The following is a 20826-nucleotide window of genomic DNA, read 5'->3' on the forward strand; positions in this document are numbered from 1 at the left end:
TTACAGTCTGGTGTGGGGTACAGATGTGGACAATGGACACAGTGGCATAAAGTATTCCCAGTGGTATAACAGAGGTATGTATGGGGACTAGGGCAAACAAAAGAGAGGGGAAGGTTGACAAAGGTGAGCTAGACTGAACCTTGAGAGGTGACATGTTTGTGCATCTACGAGGCAGGGGAAGACACTGTAGACATAGGAGTAGCAGGAAAAGCAAGAATGACACAAACAGCTCTTGGGGTTGAGTGTAGCTGCGAGTGGATAGAGCAGGGGGTATGAGGTGGCGAGAGTGGAGAGGGACAGCTGACGAGCAGGCAGGGAATGGGTGTCCTTTACCAAGTCAAAGGGTATGGACTCTACCCACAGGAGTGAGGAGCCATAATAGGTATATTTAAAGCATGAGTTGATTTGCAATGAAATGTTTGATGAATTAAGGACTTTCTAGACCGATCTTGGCCACTTGGGCCCTTTCGCTGTGCTGCTCTAGGGGAATGAGCCCTGGTGCCAGCAGCCTCAGACATGTGAAGGTGCTGGTTTGTGGCTGTTCCTGTTTTCAGTCTGATCCTGTTTGATGCTGTCTCTCTGAGCCTTGCAAGAATTGACCACAGAGCACCAATCCAACTCTTATTATAGCTTCTAACTCCAGATTTAATGACGGAAGACTTCCTTTTTTTTTCTTAAGTGAGAAATGGGGAGGCAGAGAGACAGACTCCCTCATGCACCCCAACAGGGATCCACCCAACAAGCCCCCTACTGGGCAATACTCTGCCCATCTGGGACGTTGTTCCATTGCTCAGCAACTGAGCTCTTCTTAGTGCCTGAGGCAAGGCCACCAGGGCCATCCTCAATGCCTGGGGCCAACTTGCTCCAACGGAGCCATGGCTGTGGGAGAGGAAGAGAGAGATAAAGAGAGAGAGAGAAGAAAGAGAGGGAGGGGTAGAGAAGCAGATGGTCACTTCTCCTGTGAGTCCTGATCTGGAATCAAGCCTAGGACATCCACATGCCAGGCTGATGCTCTACCACTGAGCCAACTGGCCAGGGCCGACAGAGGACTTCTGACTGTGATTTTAAGTGTAGTCCCTCTAGTCAGACTGTTTTCTCACCTTTCACCTGTATGCGGGAGTACTTGATGCTGAACCCAGTGACGCTGGCATCTACCATTTACTATGTACCTTCTGAGTGCCAGGCTCAGTGCCAGGAGCTTTACATAACTCATCTCTCATCCTCACAGCAACTTTGAAAGGTACAGTTGTCCCAGACTGACCAGAGGAATAAGGAAAGGACCCCTCACTTGGAGGACCTGAAGTTCAACCAAGGTCAGGACTACAGGCTGCTTTCCAATGAGCTCCCCCTATATTTGGAAGGTCTGTCTTGTTGCCACCTTCCCTAAGATCCAGACTCAGTTTAGATGTGGAATGCCACCTACTAATACTGGTGACCTGAAAGTCTCTGGGTCCCGCTGAGGTATCTTGCTGTCATTTAAGTCCAGGACTGTATCCTTGAGCTTTCCAGCTGTCATCACATGCAGATCTTACTCTGGCTGTTGAGGGAATAACCCCTATTTTTCCTCTCCTTAACCTAATCATATCAGGCAAACCAAACTATGCCCTTTATTTTGTTTGAATTTATTAGGAACATGAAATTCAATTTCTTAGGGGCATGAAAAAAGAACGCAGTATATGCTTTTCTTTTCCTGGCCCTTGGTCCCAAGATAAACATCCCACAGGGCATCATACCAGCCTCCTTGGGGTGGGTGTGGTTGGGATCAATGCAGGGTTAAGGGTTCCCCTGGGGCTCTGGTTGGATCTCTTCTGAGCTTCCGAGGGGTCCTAGGGTGTTTCCAGACAAAGCACATAGATTTACATTTCAGAGCATCATGTGAACAAACAGTACAATACCCTAGTTTTTGTAGCCCCAGCCTCTTACCATCTTTCTCAGTTCAAATATTTTTTAGGTCAAAAGTAGCTGGATTTGATTAGAGGGTTTTTATTTTTCTCCTTGGCTGTTGGGAAGTTGGAGGTAGGCAGTTGGCTCAGATTCAGGGGTCAAGGCTCTGGGACAGTGTCTCTGAGAGTCTTCCGTTTCTCCCCTCCTGACTGCAGGTTGGCTGCAAGCAGTCTGAGAGCCTGTTTTCACACAACCATGTTACAAGATAGTAGGCAGAGGCTGGCAGAGGCAGGACAGTCCTCTTTCCATATTTTTTCCTGGGAGATGTCCCTTATGTTTCCTGGGCTGGAACTGGTTCACATGCTCATCCCCAAGGTCAGGGGTTCTCTTCCCTAAGCACATTGACGTGTACTTGATACCTGAATTCTCCAGGCCAGCAGAGAGAGACAGTGTGTAAGGTCGGTGGAAATGGGGGATGGTCACGTGGGGAACTCAGACCCGCGAACTTTGGCTAGGACCGCCCACAACCAAGAGCACCAAAAGAGGCTTCACAGGAACCCTTTGGAAAAAAGCTACCATCTGTCAGCCAGTGAGATTACACCACGTCATGTTAGCTCCACTTCCCTAGAGGGACCCCTTTAAATATCTCCCACACGGTTTAATCTGTGCAACTTCTCTGGCCTCCATCTTACCTCGGGGCCAGGGAACCTTGGCGGGCGGGATGTGCTCTGTACTCAATAAAGCCATTTGCTATTCCACACTTTGTGGCTCCCAGCCCTCTTCCTTCCTTCTTGGCGGGGAAAAATACCTTACATTTTGGTGCTGAAAACCCAGAAGGAGTTAGAAGTCCGCAAGGACCGCTCTTCTTCCTCATCTCCTCCAAGAAAGAACCAGGATCTCCGACCTTCCACCCACTTCGGCGCACGGTGCAGTAAGTCCCCTGCCTCCAGCCTTCCTCTCAGTTCTTTCCTCCGAGACTCCCTGTCCAAAACCGTAGCTATGTCAGGGAAGTCTTTTCTGTCCGTCCGAGTACGTGTGCTTGTCCCCAAGCACATCCACTTTATCTTTTACATCCGTGGCCAGACCTTGAGTTTTTAGGACGCTAATACTCTGACCACTCCGAGGACTGAGGGCGGCTGTGGGGGCACAGGAATCTCCCTCCCTAAAGAAGAAGAACCCACTGAATTAGCCTCCTGAAGGGACTTTTGGTGTTAACACCCTCACCAATTTAACTATCACCAAAAAAGCTTGGAACTGATTGGCGATCTCTTACATTCACAGCTTCTAATTATTCGCACACCCGTCCTTAATCTCTGTGCTGCCTGTTCCACTGTGCAGGCCTTTTTCTGGCCAGAGAAACCTCACCTAAAACCTCCACTCCTAATCTTTCCTTCTCTGCAGACTCCCAACTCTCTCTCCTCTTGTCTGACCCCCAGGGCGCCCCTCTCTCAGGACTTTTCTCTGGTTCCTCTGCGGACCTCTTTTGTGCTCGGTTCTCTTCCCTCTGAGAGCCCCCTTCCCTCCTTTTGCAAAAAACCTGTTTCTTATCCACCACTACCATCTCTTTCTCCTCCCCTGCTGGCCAGGAGCCCCTCCCTTCACTGTGTTCTTAAGTCCCTCCTTCAGGCCTTTCTCAGCCTGGCATTGGCTCTTACACTGGTTTTCAGGACATCCAACCACAATTTTCTTGCAAGAAGTTCCTGCCCTGTCCTTCCTTTGGCTCCAGTGTTTCCTGCCGGATCTGGGTGCCGGGCTCTGCACAAGCCCCCCTCCTCCTTTTATTCTCAACCCCCAAACCCCTATCTGGAACCTGTGAACACGGCATTTAAAGTTTTTAACAGTCCCAACTAGTAGAAACCGGCCAAGGCTGTTTGCCAGGCCCGCATGCAGCAGAAGGTAACGCTCCATACCCCAAACTCTTTGGCAACCTTGTGACCAGCAGAGCCACGAGCAGCTTGCTTTAAGTGTGACAAGCAGGACCACTGGTCCTGGCAGGGCCCCTGCCGGCGGCTGCCCACTGAACCCTGCCCTGACTGCAAGCAGCCCAGTCACTGGCAAAGTGATTGCCCCTTTGGGCAACAAGTTTTTCCTCAGCGCCTCTACGTGGAGGACAAGCCGCCCGAATGGGAAGGCCAATCCATCCAGGTGGGTGCATCGCTTAAACTCCTAGGACACGGCCTGGACTTGGAGAACCCAGGGTATGCTGCAATAAGTGGGTAAGTCCATCTCATTTCTTGTGGACACGGGGGCTACCTTCTCTGTTTTGCCATCACACTCTGGACCTCTAGTACCCTCACAGGTCTCAGTTATGGGAATGGATGGGACCCCTTCCTTTCCCCGTTTTACACCACTCCTGACATGCAGTTCTGCCTCAAGCTTGCCTCCATACAGGACCACTGGCAGTCAGAACCACTGGACTCCATCCATCTCCAGCTCACCAAAAGGCTGGACCCTGCAAATCCCCCTATTACTCCTCTTTTTTTTTTAATCCTTACAGGACAGCATCTGCGAAGTTTCTCCAGTCACAGCCAAACACATGTTCCTCCTGACACCCCTCCAAGCCACCACCTTCTGATCTCCCCCTCCCCACGACGCCCCTATTCAGCAGGAAGTAGCCAGACGAATAAACGGCGCCCCTTTTCTATTTAACACAAAAGGTCAGAATGTAAGGTCGGTGGATAATGGGGGATGGTCACGTGGGGAACTCAGACCTGCGAACTTTGGCTAGGACCACCCACAACCAAGTGCGCCAAAAGAGGCTTCACAGGAACCCTTTGGAAAAAAGCTACCATCTGCCAGCCAGTGAGATTTCACCACGTCATGTTAGCTCCACTTCCCTAGAGGGACCCCTTTAAATATCTCCCACACAGTTTAATCCGTGCAACTTCCCTAGCCTCCATCTTACCTCGGGGCCAGGGAACCTTGCCGGGCGGGATGCGCTTTCTGTACTGAATAAAGCCTTTTTGTTATTCCACACTTGGTGGCTCCGAGACCTGTTCCTTCCTTCTCGGCGGGGAAAAATACCTTACACAGTGCACTTGTTATTATCAGTGAACCTACATTGACACAACACATCACTCAAAGTCCACAATTTACTTTAGGGTTCTCTCTCAATGATGTACATTCTATGGGGTTGAACAAATATACTATGGCAGCCCTAGGAATTCTCTGTGTTCTATTTACTCATCTTCCAGAAAGAGGCTTGAATTCTCCATGACATACCGTCTTCAGTGAATTTTTCATTTCACATTTAGTATTAATTTTGCACATGCATGTATTCATTTTACATTTAGTTTTTTTACTTTTTTTTTTTTTTTACAGAGACAGAGAGAGAGTCAGAGAGAGGGATAGACAGGGACAGACAGGCAGGAACACAGAGAGATGAGAAGCATCAATCATCAGTTTTTCATTGTGACACCTTAGTTGTTCATTGATTGCTTTCTCATATGTGCCTTGACCTTCAGCAGACCGAGTAACCCCTTGCTCAAGCCAGCAACCTTGGGTCCAAGCTGGTGAGCTGTGCTCAAACCAGATGAGCCTGCGCTCAAGCTGCCGACCTCGGGGTCTCAAACCTGGGTTCTCCACATCCCAGTTCAATGCACCACCGCCTGGTCAGGCAGTATTTACTTATTTAAAGTAGCGATTGGGCAGTAAGACGGTGGATAAAACCAGCGCAGAATCGTCTTTAAAGAACTTTGGTGGCAGAAGGAGAGGTGATAGGGCAACAGCTTAAAAAAAAAAGCAGGGTTGAGAAAAATATTTGTAGTATGAGGAAGTTTGGATGCTTTTTTAAAAATGCAAATGTAGCAACCAATTGAAGGAGGAAAGTATGAGTGAGAGAGAGAGGATACTTGCTGGAGCAAGGTCACAGAGAGCGGAGGGCAGGGGACAGAGGGTCAGGCAGTGGGGCTGACCTTGGGAGAAGGAGAACATTCTCAGAGGAGTGCTGGGTGGCAGGACAGTGGTGAGGGGCTTCTGGGACTGAGGCTGGGCAAGCCGAGTGGCTCCAGTACAAACCCTAGACCAGAGACTCGACTCTGACACAGGGCTGACACAGCCACGTGGACTGCAGAGGAGGCGGGGAGCCAGGAGAAGTTGATGAAAGCCGATGGGGAGAGGCTCATGTTAAAATAAAGATGAAAAACTGGTTCAGTGGCCGTGATTGAAAAACAACAATAAAAGAAAGGAAATTCAGGTTCATAGCAAGCACTTAGGGATGCTTGGCCGCATGACGAAATGTAAGTATCAGGGTCAGGGATTCTGAAAGAAAACACTAAATGTTAAACAAACAAACAAAAATGGTTTCAAGCCTTTCTTGGGAAACACTTTACTTTGGCTAAGATGATCCTACAACTGAACAAGGTCTGTGTGACCAGGGAAGCAGTACCAGAGGAAAGCGAATCACCTAACCAACTAGTCACCGACACATTAAAATATCGACTGAATTCTTTTAGATGATTGGGCGGGCAGCGCCTGCCTATAGGTGGAAACTACATTTATACACAACGGGTTGTGAAAAAAAAATCCTTACACATGAGCTGCTGAGATGCTCAAAGGAAATGATTCACTCAGGAACAGAACATCTTTATTGGGAAAGGACAGCCACTGGGCACATGTGTATGCAGTGGTCATTCGCAATGACTTGTCCAAAGTGCTTGTGGTGAAACTGAAGGAAGCGAAACTGGGAAATAGAGATCTGAGCTGACATTGACCACTGACCACCGCCCCCAGCAGGGCTAACCGAGAGGAAGCAGCAAGCTCGCAGCCATTTCTCACCCGGAATCTTCCCTCCATTTCTTCTTGTCCAGCACCCTGTCCCTACATAACTGCTCTGAGGTTTCATGATTCCTCCACCAACATAAGGTTCAGTTATAGAGGCAAAGTATACTTGTAACAAAATGTTCTCAGTGGGCTCTGGTTAATAGATTTTGGACATCCAAATGATGAAAGAGGACGTAGTTGTTAATAATAATAAGGAAGATGAGAATGTGCTGAGTTTTCTAGGGTTCAAGAAAATTGAAGTAAAATTGTGTGTATAGAACAATCTCTTTTGTATGGATATTTTAAAATGTACAGTATGATAGTATTATATTGAGTATGTCTATTTATTTAATCTATCTATATGAGATAGCTAATATTAAAAACATTCAAGTGAAAAAAAATAAATAACAAATAAAAACATTCAAGTGAAAAATGTATCAATTTTTTTAAGTTGCAAAGTAATATAGGAGGTCCTCGGGTTACAACACAGTTCTGTTCCTACAACAGTGACATAACCCAAATTTTGGTGTAAGTTGAAACACATCCTAGCCTAAGTCACTTATCTATTCTAACACAGTTGTAAAGTAGTCTAGAACATAAAAACACAAGCCACAGAAAAAGGATATAAATATACTGTACTGTAGACTGTACTGCATATTCTTCTGCCACAGGCAACCAAACTAGTTCACCCATGTAGTCCATCAGTATGATGCTAAGGGCATAAGCCTAAACACTCACGTCTCAATTTCTTAAAGTTTTTATGGGATTGAGCATCGTAAACTTGAAACATCATACTTCAAGACTGTCATAACCCAAGGACCCTGTACTTACTTACATATATTACCTATGTAAGAGAAAAAAGGAAACAACAAAGACCAAAAATGACAACTATGAGATCAACTCTTAACGCCCGCCCCTCAAATCGGAAGTCCAGAAAGGGGGGAATGCAGATATGGCTGGTGCAACCTAGGCTTGTCAGTCACAACCATGCCAGGCCTGACCACTGAGCATCACAGGGAAGGGGACAGTGTGTGTGGTCACCACCACAGGCCTCCCAGGCCCCCCTTCTGCAGATTGGGGGGCCACCCAAGAACAGTGAAGAGCCAGAGCTGGGAAGTTCATTTCAAGAAGTTGTAGCCCCTCAGCAGCCCCATAACCGCGGGGAGGAGCAACCAAGCACAGCCGTGTTGAGGGTGCAGTTGTAGCCCCTCTGCGATTTCCCGCAGGGCATGGGATTTTCCGGTTTCCCCATGGGGTTCTGAATTCCTAAAAGCTCGGAGTCGTCCGGAGAAGGCCGACTGCTCCCCTATGGCTGCTGAGGCCTGAGGTCACTCTGTGGCCTTGCAACGAGGTCAGCGTGTGGGGAAGCCAGTCTGCTTGTGAAGGAGACAGATGATCAGAAACGGAGGGTATTTTCTGAGAACGAAGCTGTCATCCCAGAAGAGGAAACATGTGGATCTTGGCTCACACTGAGACTCTGCAGAATGGCTGGTCTCAGGGGTGAAACAACGGCCGCTGGTGCAACGTTGTAGAGACCCAGCTGTCCAGTCCTGTGTGCCCCAGGGGAGCGTGGCCTGACTCTGGCTGGATTCCTGAGGCCGCTCAGGCCCAGGGCAGTGCGGTCTTCTGAACCAGGCTCAAGTCAGCCTTCTGAATCCCCTATCAAAGTTCAGGGAAGAGGCATCTTTCTAAGCACAAAGGTTAGAAATACCGGTTCAGAGAATGGTCATTAGGGGAGCTTAGGGGGCCAGTCATGGGAAGGGGCCTGTCCTTGAGTGAATTTACATGCCCACCCAGCCTGACTGCCCGCGAGCCCTGCCCAGGGCTTCCTGCTCCGAGAGGAACCACTCCTGCCGCCTCAGTAGTAGGAAAGCAGAGGCTGCCCTGGAGCTAGTGGACCAAGGAAGGAAATGTCTGTCTGTCCCCATGGTTGAGGGGGAGCAGCACGGATGTGGAGGGCCAGGCCCTGCCAGCTAGGGAGAGAGTGCACCCCACACCATCGTGGACACCCTGGACCACGGGTCTGCTGCTTCCCCAAAGCCTGCTGCGACACCTCATTGCTGCCCTGCTCTCCCGCGTCTCGTCTGGCTGCCGAGGCAGGCGGGTCTCAACTTTCTCCCTCTCTCTGATGCCTAAGGATGGGTCACCTGGAAGGCTCTCCTTCCAATATCCAGGACACTGCAAGGGGGCCCAGGAGGAGGAAGGCCCTGACGCGAGAAGGGGACACCAGCATCTAACCACGGGTAGCGAGGAGACTGTGGAGCATGAAACTCGAAGAACATTCAGAGAGTGTTTTTCTGAAGACATACTATGGGAAGATGGAAGCCGGGGCTGGGAAATACCCCATCACACTGGGGAGATCTAAATTTATTTTATTTATTTATTATTATTATTATTATTTTCTGAAGCTGGAAACAGGGAGGCAGTCAGACAGACTCCCACATGCGCCCGACTGGGATCCACCCGGCACGCCCACCAGGGGGCGACGCTCTGCCCATCCGGGGCGTCGCTCTGTCGCGACCAGAGCCACTCTAGCGCCTGGGGCAGAGGCCAAGGAGCCATCCCCGTGCCCGGGCTATCTTTTTGCTCCAATGGAGCCTCGGCTGCGGCTGCGGGAGGGGAAGAGAGAGACAGAGAGGAAGGAGAGGGGTGGGGATGGAGAAGCAGATGAGCGCTTCTCCTGTGTGCCCTGGCCGGGAATCGAACCCGGGACTTCCAGCACGCCAGGCCGAAGCTCTACCACTAAGCCAACCGGCCAGGGCGTACTGGGGAAATCTAAAGCCTCAGGCCTATACATGATAGCTTTGATTCTATCTGCACATGAGACACCCCTGGGAAGCTTTACAAATACCTGCCTGGCCCCCACCTCGGACCCACTGAATCCAAACCCCTTTGGTTCATGCCCCAGCCAAAGACCTTAAGAAGACCCACCCACAGATGTTCTTTCTGCCCTTGCAGGGAGGCAGGGATCCCTTTCCTCAGACTCACCTGCTAAACCTGGGGAAGCTTACCGACCCTCCCCCCCCCCCCCCCCCCCCCCCCGTGAGGTGCGTCTTACTGTAATTGTACTCTCCTGTGACATGAAATCCACAAAACCGGGTCTCAGGGGCCCTAGCCTCCCTTCAAAGTCTCCCTGTTTATTTATGAAACATCTTCCCCCCTTATGAAGCAAAGAGATTTGTTTAGAAGAGGGTGTAACTGAAGTGTGGGGTAATTCCTATGTGGAGTTTTTGTGGTGCAGGACACTTCTTCTGCACTGGAAACACAAAGGCTTTGTGTTCTGCATGCTGGATCCTTGTTCTGAATGAGGAAGGGGTCAGTGTTATGCTTTTTTGCACTTTGGAATGAAAACATTATATATTTTTTGGTTGTTCATTCAGTGAGAGGAGGGAAGGTGAGACAGACTTCCACATGTACCCCAATGGGAATCCACCCAGCAAGCCCACTAGGGGGCAATGCTCTGCCCATCTGGGGTATTGCTTTGTTGCTCAGCAACTGAGCTGTTCTTAGTGCCTGAGGCAGAGGCCATGGAGCTTTCTTCAGCGCTTGGGGCCAACTCTCTCCAATCAAGCCATGGCTGCAGGAGGGGAAGAGAGAAAGAGAGAGAGAAGTGAGAGGGGAGGGGTGGAGAAGCAGATGGGTGTTCTCCTGTGTGCCCTGACTAGAATTGAACCTGGGACATCCACATGCCAGGCTGGTGCTTGACCTCTGAACCCGCTGGCCAGGGAAGAAACATTAATTTTGAAATATAAGGAGAAGCTGGAGAGAGAAGGGGATGGGAAGTGGGTTTCAAAGGGAAGAAGGGAATGGTCTGGCTCCAAGGGCAGAGCGAGGGTGACAGGTCTTGTGTAGCAGGGACCTGTGCCTCTCATTATCCCGCACTCTGAACTGTGATACTCCTGGGGTGAGGTGAGTGAAGGAAGCTATGGAGACCTAGGGGTGAGCACTGAGTCTCAGGACCTGGGAGTCGAAGGAGAGACCCCTGGGCCTGGCTGGCCGGGCACAGGGGGAGGCGGGGCCCGGTCACAGCAGGGAGATGGCAATGCGACTGTGATGCACTCCAGGCCCTTGCCCAGTGTGCCGAGGTCCTGGAAAGTTTAGACCTGTAGAATTCGTTGATGATCCCAAGGAGGGACTGGGGAGGGTCGCTGGGGACTGAGCCAGATTGCATTTTCTTTAGAGATACTAAGAAATGGGGTAGTTCCTGTTCTCTCAAATAGTGGAGTGATTCTACCACACAGATATTTGTTGTAGGTCATTGAGGAAGAGAATCTCCACCCAGTGGCTTTAAAGGAGGAGGTAGAACTGTGTGCAGAAACAAGAGCACATGGAAAGACAGCAGAGCTGAAGGTGTGGTGTGGGGAGGCCAGCAGGGCAGCTCCTAGACACAGGTAATAAAAGGGACTTGAGGGACCAGAAATCTCTGCAGCTTTCTGTGGGTGGATGTAAAGCCCTCCTCTGCCCCTTTCAGGACATCTTCAGTGAAGTTGAAACTTGTTCCCTAATGCTCCTGTTTGGATGGCTTCTCCACCTGCTTCCTCGTGAGAAATGTTTTCAAAGTAATTCTGGTTCCTTATTACAAGATGATACACCTAAAAGACTTGCTTCCTCTTTCTTACTCCTGCCCCAGGCTTCAAGTCTCTCTCTCCCTGTGCAACTGCAGTTACCCGGTTCTTATTCATGGAGATGGTTGTTTTTGTATTTCTCCCTGAATAGTAGCATATCTGCCCGTGGTCCTGCCCTTGCTTTGCTCAGGTGACATTGAGAGTACACGTAGCTCCAAGTCCTCTTTGTCAATGCCACTAGTCTGTGTTACGAGTGTCCCTGTTGCTGGAGTCTGGGTTGTTTTTGTCTAGCACAGGGGTCCCCAAACTTTTTACACAGGGGGCCAGTTCACTGTCTCTCAGACCGTTGGAGGGCCGGACTATAAAAAAAACTATGAACAAATCCCTATGCACACTGCACATATCTTATTTTAAAGTAAAAAACCAAAACGGGAACAAATACAATATTTAAAATAAAGAACAAGTCAATTTAAATCAACAAACTGACCAGTATTTCAATGGGAACTATGCTCCTCTCACTGACCACCAATGAAAGAGGTGCCCCTTCCAGAAGTGCGGCGGGAGCCAGATAAATGGCCTCAGGGGGCCGCATACGGCCCGCAGGCCATAGTTTGGGGACCCCTGGTCTAGCAGCACTGTGCCCGAGCTCGTCCCTGTGCGGCGAGGCTGCTCCGCCCCAGGGGCCGGGATGGCAGTGCTGGCTGGAGGGACCTCAGGAGCCAGAAGGGAGACCAAGAGGTAGCAATCCCAAAAGAATGTTAACACTGGGGCACTTGGGGGCTCCCCAGCTTAGGAAGTGAAGAATCGAGGTGATCCTAGCGCTCTCAGAGGTTGATGGTTGAGTTTCTCCCTCCTCAGAATCCCAGACACACCCCCCGAACCTCCCCTAGTGTGCTTGCCTGGGGCCTCCTGAGAGGAATGCTCTTTCATGTTCCCTGCAGCCTCCATAAAATTTGATTGAACTGAAGATATCTTTTGCGAACAAAAATATGACATATGTTTTCCTTCTTTTTCTTTCTGAACCCTCCAGAGGAGCACTGCAGACCTTGTAAAGACCTGGTTACTTCTGGGGATCAGCATAGGGTGTTTTGCATGAATTTAACAGTCCTTCCGGAGACTGTGTGACTGATGCCCTACACTTTTTACCTTCCTCCTGACCCTGGCTCCATCTCTTTTGGGCCCTGCTGCTGCTCTGCTGGGCTGAGCAGGGTCCCTCCCCTGCGACATCAGCGAGAGGGTCTGTGCTGTGTGCACGAGGCTGCGGGAGGAGCAAGGCCTCTGCTTCCGGCCACGTCACCGTTACCCCTCTCCTCACCCGGGCAAGAGCAGGAATGTTCAAGATTGGGTGTTGGCTAGTTCTTCCAGAACTGGGTCGATGGTCAGGGATTACAAAACCAAGTGCTTTATTTCCTCGTGACCTGAAAAGCAGGTGGAAATTCCTTTGGGAGAAATAAGTGGGTGGCTGCTGTCTAGATCCTGCTGAGTTTCCTACTTGTCGACTGCAGGGATGAGCAGTAGGGCAAGGCCACCTGATAGCAGCTTGATGGACTGAGGGCCTCCTCTGACACACAGCCACACACCTGGCTGTTGTTACTCACCTTTGGTAATTTCTTTTCTTGCACAAGAAGGAATTGGTTGGGAAGGAAGGCTTATGTAAAAGAAAGGAGAAAGAGAATGACGTCATTTCCATTTTTTTTGTCTTCCTTACCTAGTGGAGTTCAACAGTAACCACAGCGACACTGGGGTCTACTTCATTCATTCCCAGCTGTGGCAGGGAGAGGGGTGCCCTCGGGAAGTACTGCAGGGCTCCTGGCGGGGGTGTGCGGGGTTGATGTTCCGCTGGTGGTGGCCAGTATGCTATAAGGACCAGCAGTGTTCCGATGTTCTGCTGGTGGTGGCCAGTATGCTATAAGGACCAGCAGTGTTCCGATGTTCTGCTGGTGGTGGCCAGTGTGCTGTAAGGACCAGCAGGGTTCCGATGTTCTGCTGGTGGTGGCCAGTGTGCTGTAAGGACCAGCAGGGTTCTGATGTTCTGCTGGTGGTGGCCAGTGTGCTGTAAGGACCAGCAGGGTTCCGATGTTCTGCTGGTGGTGGCCAGTGTGCTGTAAGGACCAGCAGGGTTCCGATGTTCTGCTGGTGGTGGCCAGTGTGCTGTAAGGACCAGCAGGGTTCCGATGTTCTGCTGGTGGTGGCCAGTGTGCTGTAAGGACCAGCAGTGTTCCGATGTTCTGCTGGTGGTGGCCAGTGTGCTGTAAGGACCAGCAGGGTTCCGATGTTCTGCTGGTGGTGGCCAGTGTGCTGTAAGGACCAGCAGGATTCCGATGTTCTGCTGGTGGTGGCCAGTTTGCTGTAAGGACCAGCAGAGTTCCGATAGTTTGGGGTCCATGCCATCCAAGCTGCTGGATATTTTAAATATGTTTGGGTATATTCTGAAAATCACATTCAATATTACACAATAATTTTATATATGAAAAATAAAAAGGACTTTCTTTTCTAATTCAAACTATTAGAAGCGAAGCTCAGCAAAATCCATTGGCTGGTCAGATGGAGAAACAGAAGAGGCTGAAGGGGGAGAAACCGCCGGGCCAGCCCAGAGTCGGGTAGTGGCAGGGAGAACGTTGCCAGAGGGCAGACGAAACGGGTGCAGAGACACAACTACACAAAGTAGAGGTGGTTCTGGTAGACACCACAGGGGCTGACACGTGAAGAAACCTTTCTCACAGCCCCTTCTGTGTTGTGTGATTGGAGGTGTGAGTTGTCAGACATCCTGAAATCATTCAGCACCATGGTCGTCAGAGGCGCGATGGCCTTGCTGTGTCTTTGGGGCTCCTGAGTGGCCCTCTGGAACACCCTGGTTGGTTCTCGTCACTGTGGCTTCGGGCCCATGCTGGAAGCGGAGGTCCACAGAGGAGGGTGTCTAGTAGTGACTTCATCTCTCTGGGGGGTGGCACTAGAGAGGAGAGTCCTGGAACCGCCCTCACAGAGCGGGAGGATTACAGGAGATAATAAGCCGAGGTACTTCCCATAGGCCTGGCCCAGTCAGTGCTGGCTGGTGCTGGCTGGTGCTGCTTATTCACAAGGGTGGAAGAGAGAATCTGGGAGTTCTGTGTCTTGTGTAAGAGGAGACAGAAATGTCAATGAGGCCCAGGGAACTCCTGAGGGTCAAATGTAGCTGAAAACATGTGTTCTGGACGTAGCTTAAGTTAGGGAAAGAGAATCTCCCAGGAAACAGAAAAACAGAAAAGGCTAGTACCCTGGGCGCTGTAGGAATGCAGCTGGCAACCAGCCAAGTCTCAAAGTATGGCCCTGGGGACTTGGCCAGCAAAAAGCCTGTGGCACTTTCTGACACAGTGGCTCCTGGAAACCAGTTTACCCAAGAACACTTCCACATGTGCTCAATCCAAGTTTGTGGCTTACTGCAGATAAATATGAGTTTGATGGAGAAATCATTGAACGGGCAGGCCAGCTGAGCTAATGGTTCCTGTGACAGCTGCTCTCCAGCCCACCAAAGGCATCAGGTGTGTGTCGTCCAGCCAGCATGGAAGGTGGCATTGCTGGGCAGACGAAGGGTGTCCACAGCTGTGGGGATTTTTTGTGTCTCAACATCTTTTCTTCCAGCGATTAAACCCATCTTTTCCTTTGGGAAAGCTACTCCTCCCCTACTTTTAGCCCTTGGTTTGGGTTCCGTCTTCTAAAGCTTGGTTCCAGCAGGCTATTAACTTTGGTAAATTCTCAACTCCCAGTGTCAGGGCTGGGCATGTGACACAGGCTGACTAATCAGAATCAAATCACTATGTTGAGGGAGGAGCATGTGCTGCAATCTAATTCAGTGAGATGCTACTCCCAACACCTGGAGCTAGTGGGACACAATGCCCTCTTCCTGGGGGGCTTTAAGTTTGCATGCCTGCGACTGTTACAGCTTTGATTTCCCTTCAGGAGAAACTCAGTGAGGGTGAAGTCAATCAGAATGAAGTGGAGGTGAGAGGGAGGAAAGAGGCCTGATGATGCCATAGGGGCTCCTGCTGCTGACTGGGGAGATGCGCCACGCAACTTTCCATTGCTGGGGCTGCTAAGTTCTCTCTGTTGCTCAAAATTGGTTTGAGGTGAGCTTCTTTCATCTAAATACAGCAAGAAACTGAAGGGACACCTGCTTTCTTTTCATCAGCAAAGTGGAAAGGCAACAGGGTCTTCTTCCTTGTGACTGAGTGTATAAATTTCCTACCACTTTTTAATTGTGATTCTTAGTTTTTAAGTGAAGCTCACGTCTTCACTTTGTTATAAAGTAGTGTACCTTAATTCCGTGGGTTATGTAGAGACACCAAAGCAGGATACAGACGAAGTTTTAGGAGGAGATTTATTAAAAAACTGGCTTTATATGACTTTACAAGGGGTATAGCTAACCCAAATTGTGTCGTGTCCAATATAACCCTGAGGCTAGTTATACAGACTTGATCACATACAGGTTGGGGGGGGGATAAAGAGGGGAAGCATGTTAAGCCTAATCTGGAGGGACTCGAAACATTGAAGACATGAACAAAATCTGTCGATTACACACCAAAGCTTTATTGTCTAGCTTGGCCAAGCGGCGGCAACTTCGACAGAAATCTGAGGGAGAGCGCACCAGCCCTTTGTTCTACCTAGTTTTTATAGTTTGGTAAGTGGGAAGTACAGAAGCAAGAATTGCAATTAGGTGCCTTTTACCACTATTGGTTATAGTCATATGTCCTTTAACATGATAGGACCATGTTCAATTTGCAAGCCATACATCATTTTGGAGAAAACAAAATTTACAAGTCAACCCAATGGTAGAAAGATGTCTCTTTACATATTAAAAGGCATTCCTATATTTTCTAATGTTTATCCGCCATCTCACTGTCCAGAGTCACACGTGTTAATCACACGCATTCACATGGGAGAGGTAGTTTCTGTGGGGACAAATGCCCGCAAATGGCTCATTGCTATAAGAAAAGGTTTATTTTGGCTTTTCTCTTCCTGCACCTGGCTAGCCATTCACCCCCTTTCCCCACAGGTGTGGTGGAATGTCTGGGAATCCATGTTTTCCTTCTTTTTGCATTTACAATACAATGCCAAGGGCCATCCTGGTCATGCCAATCACCCAGTACAGAGATTATTCACCAAATCTCTCTGCACACCTTAACCCAAATTAATAAAATGTTCTTCAAGCCTCTTAAAATATTAATATTGATTCTGTAGCTTTTGGTACTTTATAACACCTGCTGGTGAGGTGGCACAGTGGCTCCTCAGGGCTCCTCAGAACATAACACACAAGGTAATACAATAGCGAAAAATGTCATTTTACATATCAAAAGACATTCCCAAATCTTCTAGTGTCTACCCCCCCCATCCCCTTCGCCACAATGAAATGGTTAGTTTAGGACAGGGGTCGGGAACCTTTTTGATTGAGAGAGCCATGAACGCCACGTATTTTAAAATGTAATTCCGTGAGAGCCATACAATGACCCGTGTACATTATGCATTACCCAATAAAAATTTGGTGTTGTCCTTGAGGACAGCTGTGATTGGCTCCAGCCACCCGCAACCATAAACATGAGCAGTAGGCAATGAGTGGATTGTAATACATGAGAATGTTTTATATTTTTAATGCTATTATTTTTTTTATTAAAGATTTGTCTGCGAGCCAGATGCAGCCATCAAAAGAGCCACATCTGGCTCATGAGCCATAGGTTCCTGACCCCTGGCTTAGGACAAGGCCAAACGAAAATACCCTTGGAAACCTAACAAGCTAGTCCCCGTTTGTTTAGTTTATAAGTCTTCATACACATAAAGGCTTTCAAGAGGGATGATTACCAGAAAGCATATAAAATGCTACAGAATGCAGGCTTCCCAAGCAAGGGGGAGTGGTCTCGTGATTCCTTCCTTTGTCTAGAGCAGCAGTTCTCAACCTGTGGGTCGCGACCCTGGCGGGGGTTGAACAACCAAAACAGAGGGGTCGCCTAAAGCCATTGGAAAATACATATGGTCGCGACCCACAGGTTGAGAACTGCTGGTCTAGAGGTACATATGTCAATCACACGATTTCAGGATGGGAGGGGGCCTACATGATGTCAGAGGATAAGTGTTTGTAAATCACCCATTGAGGAGAAAGAAAGGGGAGAGGAAAGGGCTACTCAAATATCTCTTCTCTCTCCTGCATTCCTGACTGTTTACCTTCTTCCTCACAGATGTGGGGAAGGGAGAGGGTCCAAGTCTCCTTCCTTCTTCCATTCAAAACCTAGTACAAAAACCTCTCTATTTACAATATAATAGCCCTTCCTAAGCAGGAATGCGATTGGCCATCTTGAGCTGGTGTAAATCACACACAAGTATAAAAATCATATTTACAAAATCTCTCTTAACGCTTGGGCTACATCATAAAATGCCTTTTAAGCCTCTTAGTAAAAGGGGGTTTCTTATCTCAGTACATAGTATGTCCTTGTAAGCCAGGAAGCTCCCCCATTCTTCTCCCTCCATTCTCCACAGAAAGGAGGGGGCAAGAAGCCTGACTTCTCCTCTTTAAAATAGCGTGGCCAATACTAAGTTTTACAGTTCCTTGGCACCTTATCACATTCCCCACTGGTTTTATATCCTGAGTCAAATCAGTCAAATCCTTGACTCATTTTAATGAGGTGCATGAGGCTGTTGAGTAGAAATATTAGCCTATAATATGCAACAGATATTTAGCAGGTAGATTTGATGTTTTCATTAATAGTAATACAGTCTACTGAAGAACAAATGCTACTGATTAATTTCTTACAACCTGTACAAACCTTCTGTAACTTACATAAAATTAACTGGTTTTTTTTTATTTTCTTTTTTAAAAGTATTATTGTACTTTATACCTTTTATTATTAAAAGTATACAATTTTTTCTAGTCATAACTTTTAATATTAAAAATTTTAACTTTTAGTGACAACTAAGCTGGCAATAAGTAATTTTTATTTAAAGTATACTTCCTTTTAGAGATCTCCTCCCTCTAAGTAGTTAGTATTTATAGGTTAAGTATAAGCACATATATACTTTCCATTTACCTTGTAGCTTCCCTTCTAGCAAAGGGACTTATACCTCCCTTCTGTATGACTCGTAGCAGTACATGCATCAAACCTTAGGACAGCTTGTTCTGGCTTTTCTTTTACTTCAGTTTCTCTCCCTTTTCAAAGTCTAATTAAAAGTAGGTCCTCAGTGAGTTTCTTCAGGCATTAGCTGTGTGTAGACCAGCCAGCTTCCAGTTTGTGGCTGGAGCAGGGCATGCCGTCCTTCTCAGGGTCAACTTACAAGGGTTGGTGGGGTCAGTCTCCGCTGTTCACAAGGGTGTCTCTGCTGGGACTGCAGGCTTCAACCGGCTATGATGGACCCAGGTTGGCATGCCTTCTACCTTGACAGCAGTAGGAGTGGTCAGGATCATGGTGTGTGTACCCATCCACGTGGGAGTCAGTCCTTGTGTGATGTACTCCTTTACCTAGACTAAGTCCCCAGGCTGGAAAGGATGTACCGGATCTCCTGGCAGTGTCAGAAGTGCCTCTCGGAGTCTTTTGAACAGCCGGCTGAGTAATCTGCAGACCCTGTAAGCACTGGAGGCTGGGACACTCAGGGGAAGACCCCCCAGGGTCCTCCTGGGACAGGCTGATGCTCTCAGTGACCTGCTGGCTGCTGGAGGACAGCAAGCTGCCAAAGGCATGCTGGGAGTGGGTTGGGCACTGCCAGAAGTCTTGGTTGCCCATGGGCCCACTGGCACTCCTGTCGGGGGGGTTAGTGCTGGTGGAAGTCACGTTAGTTCTTGGTGAGCAGTGTAGAGAAAGGGGTTGATGCAGCTGTTGCCGTACATGAGGCAAGTGGTCAGGTAGTTGACGATGCGTGATCTGCGTGGTGTGAGTGGCTAGGCGCCAAGGTACTGGGCTAGTAGCTGCCATATCCAGAAGGGCATGAAGCATGCCCAGAAGAGCAGCACAATGCCCAGGATGAGGTGCAGCACTCTGGGGTTGGGCAGCCGCTGCGTCTGTGGGAAGGAGGCCTGCTGCGACAGCCAGGAGGCCCAGGCCAGGTGCATGTAGAGCAGCCCGATGACCACGCCAGGCCCCACAATGCTGGTCCCAAAGAGCAGTGTCAGGTAGGCATGGTGGGTGCTCTGGCCCCAGGCCAGCAGGCAGAGGCTCTTGCGTTCCCTGTGGACCAGCCAGATAGCCAGCGTCATGGGCAGCACTAGCAGCAGCAGCAGCAGCCACGTGCCAAGTGCCAGGACCTTGCGGTAGCCCTTGGAGCGCTGTGTGGTGTCCAGCGGCCTCAACACTGCGGCGTAGCGCTCACTGCTCATGACAGTCAGGGTGAAGATGCTGGCACGCGTGGTCAGGAAGTCCAGGCTAAAGAGGCCACGGCAACCCACGTCTCCAAAGTGCCACTCTCTGGTGATGTAGGTGGGCACGATGAAAGGGTTGCTGAGCAGGAAGAGCAGGTCGTCCAGCGCCAGGTTGACAACATAGACTTACGTGGAGGCCAAGGTGCGCCGGAAGCGGCACAGGACTACCAGCGTGTAGCGTGTACATGTTGCCCACCACACTCACCACGCCCATGACCAAGAGCACTGCTCCAATGGCACCCGTGGCCACCAGGTCCTCCAGGGAGCTGTTGAGGGATGTGTTGGGGCGGCTGGATGGTTTGGGCACAGGACTGCCTGTCATAGGGGACCTGCTTGCAGGCTCTGGGCTCAGGGCCATCTCTGCTGCCTCACGCTGGACTTGAGGCTGGGGTGTGCTGTGCTGTGACAGGGGCATCTGTGGGTGACAAGCTTGTCTTCAGTCACCGCACAGCAGGTCGAGCTCCCGTGACTGCACTTCTGCAAAAGCTTTGCCAGCTCTGTACTGAGCAAACAAAAGAGGGCCGAGCTCTGTACCACTGGGTCCTGGTCGTCGCAGCTGCCTGCCCAGCTGCCGGATAAGAATGCGCCGAGGTCCCGTGCCTGCGCCCGATATTAATAACCCAGGGAGCAGGTGCCAGAGAGGGGGCACTGAGGGTGCGCCAGGAGGAGCCCGTGCCAGACAGAAGGGAAGGCAGTGCTGTCAGAGCTGGAGGGGTGAGGGGGGTGCATTTGGCACCAAGGAGGGCCACTTTTCACCAGTTTTTAAAAACAAATTTGGTTAAAGTCTCCTTTATGATTTGATTCATGCGTTCTACCTGCCCTGAACTTTGGGGCCTGTAGGCACAATGTAATTTCCAATTAATATTGAGTACCTATCCCACTAACTGTGAGATCTTGGATACAAATGCAGGCCCATCATTAGAATGGGCAAGCTAAATTTGGAAAAAATTTCATATAGCAATTTCTTAACAACTGTTATTGTGGTCTCATTTCTAGTAGGAAAAGCTTCTACGTACTTGTCAATTATTTTAGTAAAATCTATTTCAAAATGTTCACCTGGGAAAGTTCCTCTCTCCCTGTTTTTCTTTATAATTTCTTTACTTTGCTTTGTATTTATTTGGGCACAGACTAAACACTCGGACGTTATGCCTTCTGCAATAGATTCTAAGTCTGGCTTTTCTAATTATTTCTTATTCTTAATTATCCCTTTCCTGCCGGCAAAATCTTTATCTAATTGGTTGCAAA

The 20826-nt window shown here is 49.3% G+C and overlaps 1 pseudogene; it reads right to left on the reverse strand.

Annotated features, from left to right (window-relative positions):
- Positions 1-12961: 12961 nt before the first annotated feature.
- On the reverse strand, positions 12962-19939 carry LOC136335647 (urotensin-2 receptor-like; annotated as a pseudogene).
- Between the last annotated feature and the right edge of the window lie 887 nt (positions 19940-20826).

Source organism: Saccopteryx bilineata, chromosome 4, assembly GCF_036850765.1.
Source record: "Saccopteryx bilineata isolate mSacBil1 chromosome 4, mSacBil1_pri_phased_curated, whole genome shotgun sequence".
In the NCBI taxonomy this organism is placed as follows: domain Eukaryota; kingdom Metazoa; phylum Chordata; class Mammalia; order Chiroptera; family Emballonuridae; genus Saccopteryx; species Saccopteryx bilineata.